The 13,396-nt window shown below is 37.0% G+C and overlaps 1 protein-coding gene across 4 annotated transcripts in view; it reads left to right on the top strand.

Moving 5' to 3' along the window:
• Nucleotides 1-13,396, top strand: part of MIPOL1 (mirror-image polydactyly 1) — a 195,728-nt gene that overhangs the window by 3,452 nt on the left and 178,880 nt on the right. Inside the window, exons 2-3 of one of the 4 annotated variants that reach the window (XM_071809409.1) lie at nucleotides 12,793-12,881; nucleotides 12,992-13,142. The exons of the other annotated variants lie outside the window; for them this stretch is intronic. The gene's annotated coding sequence lies outside the window, so the exon portion shown is untranslated. The remainder of the gene's footprint in view (nucleotides 1-12,792; nucleotides 12,882-12,991; nucleotides 13,143-13,396) is intronic. 4 annotated transcript variants of the gene reach the window in all.

Genomic DNA, 13,396 nt, shown 5'->3' on the forward strand with positions numbered 1-13,396 from the left:
ATTTATATGAAATATTGCTGGGATTTACTTTGATTTGCAGAGTATCAATGAATCAAATAATATATTTTTAAATGCTTGTGCGTGTTAGTTACAAATCTCTTAAATAAATAGAATTTCTTGAGTGTTGCTCCTGAAGTGTGGAACAGGCACTGCCTTTCTGTCCTAAGTAACAGAGACCTGATCACTGAAATTGAATGCCAATGGATAGTTATCATAATGCAGTATGTGTTGTTTGTGGATTTCCTTTCTATGTTACTGAACATGAACTACACGTGAAAACAACTTGTTTTATTTACTGTGTCCCATTACATTTAGCTGAGTGGTGGTGTTGGAATTAGAACTCAGTGGCTCAGTTAATTATTTTGAAAGTGGTTTTTATTTTCAGAGCTAGAATTGTGTCACCTGTGATCAAATTTATTTTGGGCACCAGAATACACGTACAACTTCTTTTCTGTCTGTCTTCTTTTTTTAAGTTATTTTATTTTACTGGGGTTTTTTTGTTTGGTTGGTTGGTTGGTTTTTTTGTCTCCTCTCTGTTGTTGTTCTGTAGTGCTTTGCTGTTACAGGCATGTAAAAAGGAGTTCATTGGGTCAGGTACCTAGTGGGAGGCTGTGAAGTTGGGTGTGATACATGTACATGAGATGTCTTACTTCTGTGCATTCTGGAGTAGGGAAGGGAAAGAACTTCTGAGCAGGGTCCACTCTACAGGCTGTTTGCCATTATTGTTGCTGAAATGTATTCTAGAAATTCATGTTGGAAAAGGCATGTAATTCTGTTGGCAACTTTGTGTAGTTAAAATTATCAATATGTTGCTCTCAATTTTAGCAGGGAATAAAATATGTATCTTTTCCTTATTAGAAAGATGTCAAGGCAGCATCTATGGTACTATTTTGCTCAGTATCACTTGGTAGAGTAGAAAACCGAGGAATAGATCCACCTTGCCTTTAAGTGAATGGCAAAACCTCCATTGGTCAGAGTGGTGTGGGAGTACACTGTGAATTTGGAAGAAGTAACTGGTAACTCAGTAAGTAAACCAAGTTCAGCTTCTGGAGGGCATTAATTTTGGACCATGACATCTGTAGTAAATTGAGTTAAGGAGATCCACATAACATGCTGGTAGGCAAATGTTATCCTTTCTGTGCATTTATGTAAATCTGTTGAAGACAGAATTTGATCTTTAAGTTATACATTCAGTTAAATAGTGATATTCCAGGTAGCTATGCACTAATTTAAATGTTAAATGTGAAATAAATTAGAAAAATCTAATCTGCTTCAGCAATGTATTATTAGGACAAAGAAAGATTGAAATACTTGGTTATTGATTAGCTCTTTGGAGGGAGGGGGTGTTGTTTCCCGTCAGGATTCATGGAATGAGAGCAGGGTTGTGTCTGAGTTGAAAGTGTTCTGAAAGTGCTGTATGATGCTCTGCTATGAGAGAATTTAATATGGGATTGGACATTGCTGTACTTGAAGCAACCAGACTGACTTTTTAATTATCTTCTTAAAGCATACAGATCTATTTATTTATGTTGACTTGTACTCCAACTTAAAAATGTCCGCTTGTAAAGAGAGTATTTAGTGCTGAAGAATTGCTTCATGGTAGTGCGTGTGTATGAGTTACACTCGGTGGGACCAGAGCTAAAAATTGTCATTAGTTACCAATTTAACAGATGAATGGTACTAAGCTTAGATTGACTTGTGAAAAGGGGACAGGGCTTTCCAAGGCATGGCAGTTGATGTGTATGGAAATGACAAGTATTAAAATATTTATTTTTTGCAGAGTGTTTACACAATTAAAAATATTGTTGTGCATTGTTTCTGGTTTTAATGCACTAAGCTAAATACATGTATTAATCTTTTTATTGTGAAAATTAATTCTTATTTTAGATGTCCTTGTCTTCTTTCCTTTGGGAGTAATCGGTGCTGCTTTAGCTTTCTTGCATTATGCTATTGCCAAATTTATATATTTGCCCTCACTCTCTTTGTTAATTCTAATGTATCAACAGGTGAGGAAGTGAAACCATTCTTGCTGCCTACATCTTACATCTGATATGAAATAAAACATCAATTTGTACTATGTTTTTGTTGTGTTTTGTTTTTTTTTTTTCCAAAATATTATAGATTTAACTTCAATTTAGAAACTTAATTGACTGCCAAAAAGATAAGCCTAATTACCAAGAAAAACGGTAACTCATAGCTGAGTGTAGTTAGAGAACGGAGAATATAACTGAGCATAATTAGAAAATCATTCTAAGACGTTCCAGTGGCCATTTCAATACCGTTGAAGGAAGTTATGCAAAAATATGTGTTCTTTTTTGAACTTTCATTTCTCAGTAATGGTGTGATATATAGTGGCTTGAGTGGTGGTTGTCATTGGGGTTTTTTTTGCTTGTTTGTTTTTGGGTTTTGTGTGGGTTTTTTGTTGTTGTTCTGTTTGTTGTTGTTTGTTTTTTAAGCAGGTAGTCCTCTTTGAGAGAGAGTAGATGGTGAAATGTGAAGATATATATCTAATGCAGTGATCTGTATGGATACTGTCATTTATGCTTGTTGTAGCTGCATAAATTATACACACCCTATAATAAAGTTCTTAGTATTGATACAATAAAGTTATTGGTAGCAGTATAATAGTTTGATAGTTATTAGCATTGCTTTTAGAAAGGCACAATTCTGTTTTCTCAAGTGCAGTTCATTTCAAATTTCTTTGATTTACAGACAGACTTGCTTTAAGATTCTGTTTCTCAATATATTGTCCTTGTGATTCACATTCAGGTAAATAAAATTTCAGGTTCTGTAGGATTTTGCAAAATTATGTACTTGGTAAGTGCGAATGTGTTAACTTGGTTATGTACATTTTTAGATACAAGCATGAGAAACAAAGCAGTATTTTTTACAATGTTTTTCTATAGTGTGATTTTATGTGTGCACAGATAGAGGCAGTTTTTCTATTTTATGTTGCAGCAGAGTATTAGGATGTGGTTTTCCTTGTCTGGAGTTTGACGTAAACACTGTGTGACCAATTTCTTCCTTGGTAACCTTCCTTGTAATGAGAAAAATGCCACTATGAAACATCCGCCATGACTTCAACATTTTGAAATGTTTTGTAGCTTGTTTTATAAAGCTAGAAGAATGTGTTCTGATTTTGAATGTATTACAAATGTGAGTGATACAGGTAGTATCAATTGCTTGGTGTAGTCAGAGTAGAACAATCAAATACTCAGATACCAATTTAAATCTGTTTTCACAGATGCTTGTTGACATTTTTCAAGTTTTTTTGTTTGGTTGGTTGGTTTGTTGTTTGGTTTTGTTTTGTTTTTTCCTATCTGCTTCTCAGGATGCCATGAGCTTGCTGACAGTGTGAACAGTTTAAGATAGAATAAAAATTAGTCTTGAAGTAGTTAAATATCTCAGTACCCATTATCTGTATCTGAATAAAGACAAACAGTATTTAATAAGTCTGTGTTCTTGGATCTGTTTGTAATGGTATTTATTTTCATTAGACCACAGGAATCTTGATGTTAAACTTTTCTTTTTGTACCTATGCATGATGAAAAAGGATGTAGTTCCACACCTATATCCTTCTCAAGTGTAGTGTGCATTGATGTCATTGTTCCTTAAACAGACATCAGCAACTCCATAGTTCTGCTCAGTTGTATTTTAAAATGCATTTTATTTAAATTTAGCAAGTGAAAAGCCACCTTCAAGGCTTAAATTTAGCTTTTTCTTCAAGTTAAAAAAAAAAAAAAGACAGCATTCTGTTCTCATTCTTTATTGTTTTGCAGGTTCATTGTAGGAGATTTTGTCTATTAGTCTCTTCAAATGTCATTTTAGGGGGACGAGCTACATTGGTAAAACTGGGCCCCAGGAGGAACTGCATGAATTTCCAGCCTTATGGAATATCCCCTAGTGCCCACGTTTTTATTACTCCTTGCCTCCATTCCTGCCTTCTTGCAGTGACCATCTGTTGGTTGTTTCCAGGTGTTCCTGGCTAAATTATTCTCATCTTTTCCTACTTAAAGGTACAGAGTGGGGGATGTGGGTATTTCTGTGATTTCCTTACCCCGACCCCATTGCTCTTGTGCCGCTGACAGTATGGAGCTCCACTTAGCTGCCCTCAACTTCATGTTGAGTGTGAGGCAGGGTGTTTAAGAAAAGAGGTGGGGAGGAGTTATGAAGCTCGCCGTGCTTTTCCTGCACTGTTTCTTTTCTTGCACCAGGTCTTGAGTTAGCTTCTGATATTGGTAGACATGCCTTGGAGGACAGCATCGAAGTGAGCAATTTGTTATCCCTTGCCACCTAGCTGTGATGGCTGGTTGCACAGGTGCCATTGAATTTCTCAGCCATTGCTCCACAGTCACCAGAGTGAACTTGTTCAAAAGGAGCTCAGATGCTCCCTGAGCTGCTGAACAGAAGTGGTGGCACTGCTGCTGCTTTCTGTGCCAGCTCCTCTGCCACAGCCTGAGGTCAGCAGGGCTGGCTCATGGGCACTGAGGGTCCTGGGGAGGAAAAGATACTGCGCTTTTTCCCTGCCAAACATGAATTGAAGGCAGAGTGGGGTTAGTAAGGTGAGGATTAAATGGCTCAATTTGAGAAATGCTGCCTATGACAGCAGTAACCAAATTAGCCTTTAAAGTTAGACATAGTTTAGCTGTGTGAGCTGCAGTTGCTACAGTGCAGAAATACCCTTACTGAAAACTGATGGCAGTCTCCTGCTGAAACTTTTTTTGCTTATGTACGTTTGAGGAGTCCCCTTTTTAAGGAAAAAGAAAACCACTACTAATGCCTTAAATTGTGCAGATATTATGCAGTTATTTCCAGTAATTTTTCTGAGTTATCTTGTGTTTGCTTATTTGCTTGCTTTAAGAAAGAAGAATTAAAACTTTACATCTGGATTGGGAGTGTGTAGTTGTATGTTGCATCTTGTAGAAAAATGGTGACTCTTTAAAACAGTTTTTGAGATGCATTTTACAAATATTAAAGCATAATAAAAGATTTCATATACGTACAACTGTTTCCACCTAGCATGTGTGATTGCATGTATTCGGTTGACTGTTTTCTTATGAAACAGTAGTGTGTTAGGAATATCTGGGTCTGACTAGCAAGCAGAGATGTAAAATAACTGTTGAGGTGTTAGTTTGGGATTTATTTTGTTGTTGTTGTTTGTTGGTTTGAGTTTTTGTTAGTTCATTCTGGTTTGTTTTCCCACCAGTCTTTCCTGCATATGTGAGGGATCACAGACCAGTAGATGGAGCCCTGTGGCAGCAGCCACCTCACACGGGCTGGTGAGGGTACCTGCAGCCTCTCTACCCAGAGGGCCAGGCAGGAGAGGCTTCTTGAGCATCTGTCTGTAATATGTTTTCTTCATATGTGATAAATGAACATAGTTTTCAAAATTAATGTCTAGTATTAGCGGTGCAAGCCAAGGCAGTGACCATGTGCTGAGAATTTTAGGGACAGTTTTGCCGTGTTTTCGGGGACAGGCGATCAGGTGAAATACCCTGATCTGTTCTAGAGCCCTGGAGGTATTGAAAGTCAGATCAGGTGAAATACCCTGATCTGTTCTAGAGCCCTGGAGGTATTGAAAGTCATCTGGTAGGTCAAGTTTTCATTTTTCAGGTAATTCTGAGTCAACTGCTTATTGTTAGGCAAATCTTGATTGAGATCATCGCAAACAGGGTCTGTGGGAAGCTCCTAAAGTTACAAAGCAGAAGAATTTGCTTTTAAAATTTTTAGGATTTTTGGGTTTAGGATTTGGTTTAGTATTTTTGTCTCTCACTAATGCTAACTGCTAATTCTTTTGAAACTATATTTTTGACTATTGAAATTCGTTGAACAGTGCAGTTCATAAATTCAAAATCAGCAGTAGCTGATCTTGCACATTCCCCACCTACATCCTCAGCCCAGTGCTGTGATACGCAGTCAACTAACTGATATAGTGGTCTTGGTTTGCTGGCCTCTTTATGGACTGCTTGCAAAACTATGAAGAACATGCAAGTTGCAGACAACTTCCTTTAGAAATTAGTTGATGTGGAGTTTCTCTAGTGTGAGAACCGTTGCTAAACAGCAAGGTGCTAATTTCATTTGTAAATGTGAGATGCAGTTTTGAATTTTAAAGAGAGAAAGGAGGATAATGTTCTAGAGGTAATAAAGAGGTAGTAGGTTTTAGAGGTAAATAAGAGGGTAGTGAGTTTTTATTCTGTTACAAGGGGTTTTGTTGTTTTATGCCAATAAGTATATATTTACTTGAAAAATCTGCCAGATTAGGGTTACTCTGTGATTGTAACAGGTACAAAATTTCTATAATGTATACCCTGCATTTCTTACTTGAAATTCTAGATTACTTTTTGTTTACATTTCAAAACAATGGAAAGGGTGTGTGCCCATGGTATTCTTGTGCTGACTAATATTTCTGTGCAGTAACATTCCTGTACAGTACCTTAGATCCCAAAAGAAGAATGAAGGAATTCTTGAAGTCTGCAGATTTTTCTGATGACGACATGAATACTGAGCTAAGTTGCAGTCTTTGGAAACATGTTTCTGCCTGCTGTTCATCACGCATGTGAAACCAGCATTCAAATGTTGAGGAATGGGGTTAAAAGTGAGGTTGTGAAAGCATTTGTCAAAAATAAATTATTGAGTTAGAATTCTGCTGAAATGGTGCCATTTGATTTGTATTGATGGTTAGTGGTTAGTTTGATGGTTAGTGCTTATGGTTTGCAAAAATGACGTTATGGGTTTTCTTTAACATGGCACATTAGCAAACTGTAGTACAGCACTCCAGTCCTTAACACCCAAGTAGTTGTTGCACTTCTGAGTGGGAGCTCTAGTTGATATTCCAACTCGTTACTGGTTTAGTGCATTTTAAAACAAACAAACAAAAAACCACAACAAACAAACACACACAAACCACAGCTATGAGCATCCTTGTGCTTTGGAGAGAAACTAGAAAAAAAGTGGTGTGGTGGGTTGATCCCAACCAGCAGCTGAGCACCCCCATGGCTGCTCACTCATCACCACCCCTGGTGGAATGGAGGAGAGCATGGGGAGAGCAGAAGTGGGAAAGCTAATGGGTGAGATAAAGACAGTTTAATAAGCAAAGGAAAAAGAACAACAGGGAAAAAAAAAAAAAAATAATGCAAATAGGGTCACTCACTACCTCCCACCCCCAAGCATATCAATGCCCAGCCAGTCTCTGAGCAACAACTGCCTTGGAAAACAAACAGCACACCCCTTTTACCGCCTTCTTGCTTTACCCCAGTTTTTATTGCTGAGCATGATGTTATATGGTATGGAATACCTGTTTGGCCAGTTTGGGTCAACTGTGTTCCTTCCCAACTTCTTGCCCACCAACCAGGCTGTTCTCTGGAGGGCAGAGTGGGAGGGGAGAAGAGAAAGCCTGGATGCTGTGCAAGCACTGCTGGCAATAGGCAAAACTTTGATGTATTATCAGGGCTAATTTAGCCACAAATCCAAAACACAGTGGGAGAAAATTAACTCCATACAAACCAGACCCAGTACAAGTAGTAACTTAGTTTTTAACAGTAAAAGCAGTCTATTTTATTTTAGAATCTATTATGAAAAACATTTTGTCATTTCATAGAAGCATATATTGATGTTAGAAGCTTAATTGGATGTACGTCTTAAATTTTTGAGGGAGGAACACATGCATTTGTATAAATAGCATCTACTTCTGTTAGCATCAATTTTTAAATTTTTTAATACTTTTTTTGAGAAGAATTTACTCTATGCAGCAATCGATCACTGCAGTGATATTTTTAAATTTCAGCATGTAGATTTGGCATTAACAATGTATCTTAAAGCACCTTTGGATTGTTAGAGCATGATAGAGTGGCCATATTTTTGTTTTATTTGAATTTTTATTTAGTTATGATCAGAGGCAGGGATATTAACACAAAAAGGAAGCTGTAGATTAATATAAATATTTGACTTGAGTGTTTATAAAAATAAGCCTTTTCCTCCTCAAGGAACTGGTTACAACATTTTAGGTCATGTTCTTGTTAAAGGAGCTTTTTCTTTGGAGAGGGATGGGGATTTTTCAGGAAAAGTTTGGCAGTAAAGCCTTCAATGAAATGCAGGGTAGAGCTGAAAAGACAAGATGTCCAGAAAATGACATTCCAATGTCCTTAGAAGCAAAAGTAGAGCACAATAATCTTGTATGAAACATGAAATGAGTGGTAGAATCAATATGGTGGGTTTAGTGGTCATTTAAAGGTGGGGGGAAAAAATACAAGCCTTCATTAAACTTTGCCTTAAAATGTTTATAAAAAAGCAGAACCCAGAAACAAAGTCTTACACCTGCCAGTGCACAGAGAACATCATGACAAGATGACTGATAACAAAGGGATTTTCTGTGCTTGATGCATCAGTTGAATTTGGCAGTTGCCCTCAAGAAAGTGAAGACCACCTCTGTGTATGTTCAGCATTCTTTGTGTATCAGCACCTGATTTTTTTGAGAGATTTTACATAGTCCCTGAAGCATTTAGCAGGGAAATACAACACATGTTGAATAGCAGAGGTTGTAGTGAGGTCTGATGTTTTGACCAGGGGAGATGATAGAAGTGTAGAACTAGCAACCATGAAAAGATTTGGGAATATTCAGAGCTTCTAGGCTCTGGTTCCATTTCTTTTGATCCAAAAGATCTCAGGTGGTAACAGATTAATTTCTAATTCTGATATAAGCAGAAGTAATAGATTTTTCTCCTGAAAGTATAGTGTACCTCAAAGACCTATTGATAACTTCCTGCAGCATGATTTCATCACTGCTATAGTTGTTTTTGTTAACACGTTACATTGAGTGGGGAAGGAGATTATGGGAACTGAACCATGTAAAGAACTCCTGCAAAACACAGAACAAATCAGGATGTGCAGAGGCTTGTGATCTTCTGTATTGATCAGCTATAACACAGCAACTGAATGAAAAAGGTGTGTTGGTCTTCTGAGTGGTTTCTGAGTGCAAATGGGGGCGAGACGGGACACTAGGTAACTGCAGTCTTACACTGAGGTCCTTGAACTTTTTATGGCTTAAATTTTCATCTAATTTTGGTACTCCTGTATTGCGGTAAGGGAAACTAATAAGGTAAATTGGTCTAAAACTGATATTATGAGCTAAGCAATATGGACTGTTCTGTTCTTAGAAATCACAGAATCACACAGGATCACAGAATGTTAGGGATTGGAAGGAACCTCAAAAGATTGTCTAGTCCAATCCCCCTGCTGGAGCAGGAACACCTGGATATGTGTGTGGTGTGAATTTTTAGTTGGACATAATGGGGAAATTAACCCAATACCTAAAATATCTTAAATGGTGTGCATCTGTGACATGTAACCGTTTCTGAAAGCTGGAGGTCTTTGGTGGTGGTTTGATTCTTATTCCCCTTTGGAAGTGGATTGTACAAGCTGGGGAGCTGTGCTGGCTTCCCAGCTCCGTTTTGTAAATGCAGTGTGGTTCAGACTGCTCTTTTTTACCAATGAGCAGTTTTGCCTGTTCCCTACATCTAAGGCACAGATTCCAGGTGGATATCACAAAACCACTTTTTCTGTATTTTTTCATTTGTAGGACAGATTTGAGTCATCATCTCTAAGATAAGGAAATGATGAAGCACCTCAGTAATTCCTACAGAAACTATTTACAATCTGAGAGAGGAAGGATATTCCCATTTGAGCCTACATCTTACCAGTGTTTTTAAAATACCATAAATTGCCTTCCAATTATTTTTATCTTATTTTACATTGTTTATATAAGTTTGTCAATGTATATACTTAAAATAATGTATTAGGATTTTTAAGTGTTTTCTAGGATTTGGCCAGATTAAAACTAGAGTCTGTGGTTTTTTAATCTATCCCTAGCTGTTGCGGTATCTTTTCACTGTAGGACTTTTGTTGATCAGTTTTTCTTGATTTTAAAAGCTACTGACAAATGTCTGTACCTACTTCAATCACTTGTTGCTTGTATCTTATAATTTTATAGTTAATTTGGGAAAAGTAATTGTTTTTGTTGTATGCTTTTGTGGACTGGATGTAAATTAATCACAGAAGTACAGCATCAGCATGGATTAATTATGCAAGTAACCAAAGTGGCTATTTCATTATTTTATTGAAATTGTAAGAGTTTGAGAAGATCTTTTGTTTTAATAGCTTAGCCAGAATTCATTGGAAAAAGTCTTAGTATGTTTAAGGTAATGGAAAAAAAATTGCTTTCAGTACATCCTACAGAGATCCTGTTTAAAACAGATGACAGTCTGTCACGTTCAGTAGCACATCAGTCATCAGATTTATTCTAATTCCTTAAGCTGAACATTTCATTCAAGCTTGTAGATTGTCTTGTCAAGCTACCAAAAGCCTCATAGCTTTTCTGTCAAGCATAGAGTTGTACCAGCAGTTCACAAATAAATGCTAAGCTGCAAAAATATTGTTTATTTTCTTTAACCTTTTATTCAGTTAACTACAGTGTTCTTTCTTGTTATTTTCTCCACGTGCGTTTATCACAAGGTATTCAAGGGACTCCTGAAACATGCCTCATCCTGACCACAGTCACTTCAGATCAAGGACCACTCATTTTGGGATGTTGGTTTTGCTTGTAGCAGCCTGGACCACCATGGTTATGACATTCCTCCTCTAATTACAAAGGCCCAGTGAGCAGCTTGTTTTACTGCAGACGTGAAGGAATCCCAGTACCAGTGTCCATGCAGCACTGGTGTGGCCAGTCTGGCTTTGTGCACACTGGCTGCAGTTGTGGACTCGCGCTCACCCTGTATAGGAAGTGGCAGTTTTGCCATCAGGTCTTATAGCTGTGCCGTTCTTCATATTTATTAATCAAATTCTCTTTGAGATTTTTTTCATGCTTTACTGTATATGTTTGTGTATAAGCAGCATGGCTGAACTGGGTTCCCTGCCTTTGTTGCACATATGCCACATTGAAGAAAATAAAATTTTCTTGTTGTCTTTCATTTTGTTTTGGTTTTTTAATTTATTTTTTTTATTTCTTCCTGACTTTCTCTCATTCTAAGCCTTTCTTAAAAATTCCAAGCTTTCCTTAAAATAAAGTTTCTGTGTAAACTGTAGTGCTTACATACAAAGTATACTTGAGCCTGCACAGTAGTAAGTACTTGGTTTGAGACATAGTTGAATTTCTTTGAAGTCAGTGTATATAGGACGGAGGTAGTAAAACATTGGCAATAGTTAGTTGAAGTGATGTTAGTTTATTTACTTAGCACAATTAATTATTCAGTTGGTGCATTTGTATAATTTATATTTAAGCCCAAAAAATTGCATGGTAAAGTGATATTTCATGAACCACTGAAAGGCTCATGTTCAGCTTAGACTAATCTCTGTATTAAACTGCTAATGCTATGATATTCAATATAAAATTGTGACTGCCCTTTAACAGGAAAAAGACTTCATTGGTTATCTTTTTCAGCTATTTAAAAATAATTTTAAAAAAATTTAAGCTGTGTTAGTAATTTTCTAGAACCATCTACTTCAGAACTCTGCTTTCTGCTTCTAATTCTTCACAGTGATTACTTTTTTTTTTGGTCATTTACATGCAGTACTACGTTTTCGCTTCTAATCTGGTGGTTTACTTTGTTACAAAATCCTGCTTTTTTTTTTATGCTGGTTTTTGGCCTGCTAAATGTTCAATGTGTCCCTTTAGCAGTCTTATTCCTTGAACGGATATTCTGAAAGACATATTGTACATGTCTAAAAAGGAACTGTGGGGTGGAAGCCCTAGATAAAATTAAAGCCTGAGTATATTAAAAAAAAAAAAAAAAAAGATTTTTAAAATGTCAAGATAATGAAAAGTCAGAAAATAAATTATACCTATTATTAATTTTGAATTGTATTCAAACATAGAAGTATGTAGCATAGACAAAAGCTGGTTACAGTGAGATAAAATTCAATTTTACACTAGGATAATTGTTTTATGTATTTTACATTTATTTATAAGATCAGATAAAGGCTTAGAATTCTCAATATAAATCACAGTATGGTCCTGATGAATGCCAAGGTCAGTAAATGGAAATCCCTTCACTTGCAAAACACATAACTACCGTGGAAAATAGTAAGTGAATAAAATGAAACTGATTAGCACCATCTTTCCTACTATTAATTCTTTACTTGCATTATAATTTTAGCGCTTTGAGTATTTTTGGTTTTCAAAGTAGTGAATAGGTATTAATGCTCTCAGTGTCCTCCCACATGTAGTCAAATTAACATGTCTTTGTTAAGAAGAGATTAATGCAAAGCTTGCTTGAGGTCTGTGGATGAAAATGGAACTGGTGCTACAATAGCATTGAGAAATTAGATTGGCCCTGTTCAGATGATGGTGCATGTGCTGGAGATGTAGCTGATGGGATCCAAATGCTGTGTAGATGATGGAGCCCATGATTTAAGAATCCATTTCTGTAATAAATTGCTTCCTGTCAGGAGCATCTTCTATCTTGAAGACTTATTTTATCCAGAATTGGATCTCTGGTATGTCTCTAAGAGAAGGAAATTTAAGTATTTATCAGATTTGGCAGGACAGTAAAATGGATTCTAGATCCTCACAGAGACCATACACTGTTGATTATTTTATGCTGTAAGGAGGTGGCTCAGGTACCTCGGCTGACCCTCTGTGTCAGTTTGAACTAAAGAATGAGACAACCTCCAGGTAACCAAATTGCAAGCCAAAATTTGAAACACATGTGTAGCTGACTGAAATGACTGCCACTCATTTTACCACAAATATTTAATAAATAAGCTGTAATGTTCACTGACAGGTTTCTCCATATGCAGGGTACTGGAGCTTTTGAGTCTTAGGGTGATAAGAAGTACACTTCTTGACATGGCATCCACTTCACACAGAATGTTACAAGACCTGACAGGTATTTTGTCAAGTTTGATATTTTTTAAAGTGTTGGCTTCCAAAACATGTCTTGATCAACTGCCCTTACTGCACAAAAACAGTGATTTCTACATCTGTTGCTTTTTACAGACACCAGGTTTTCTGGGCTTCTGTAAGTGTACCTGTGTCACTGAGGTCAGCCACTGTTACCTGAGTTAGATCGTGTCAGAGAGTAGTGGTGGTCAGTAGTGGCCCAGCAGCCCTAGGGTGCTCATCTGGTGCCACTGAACAGCTCTTCTAGGTAAGCTTGGGGATTACAAATATTGTTTTGTTTTCTTCAGAAGTTGTGGTTTGTTTGTAAGCTTGTAACTCATTCTACTTCAGCAAAGGAAGGGCCACTGCAGCAGGGCCAGCATCTGATCTTTGGTTTCTCAGGTAGGCCACAAGGTAAAGTGTTTTGCATCCAAATGATTTAACGAATGTGAAGTTCTAGTCTAACACTGGTTAAGCTTCTGCATAGGTAGTAGCCCAGCAGGTTTCATTTGCTGGGCTGGT

The sequence above is a fragment of the Patagioenas fasciata genome, chromosome 5 (assembly GCF_037038585.1).
Source record: "Patagioenas fasciata isolate bPatFas1 chromosome 5, bPatFas1.hap1, whole genome shotgun sequence".
NCBI lineage: Eukaryota > Metazoa > Chordata > Aves > Columbiformes > Columbidae > Patagioenas > Patagioenas fasciata.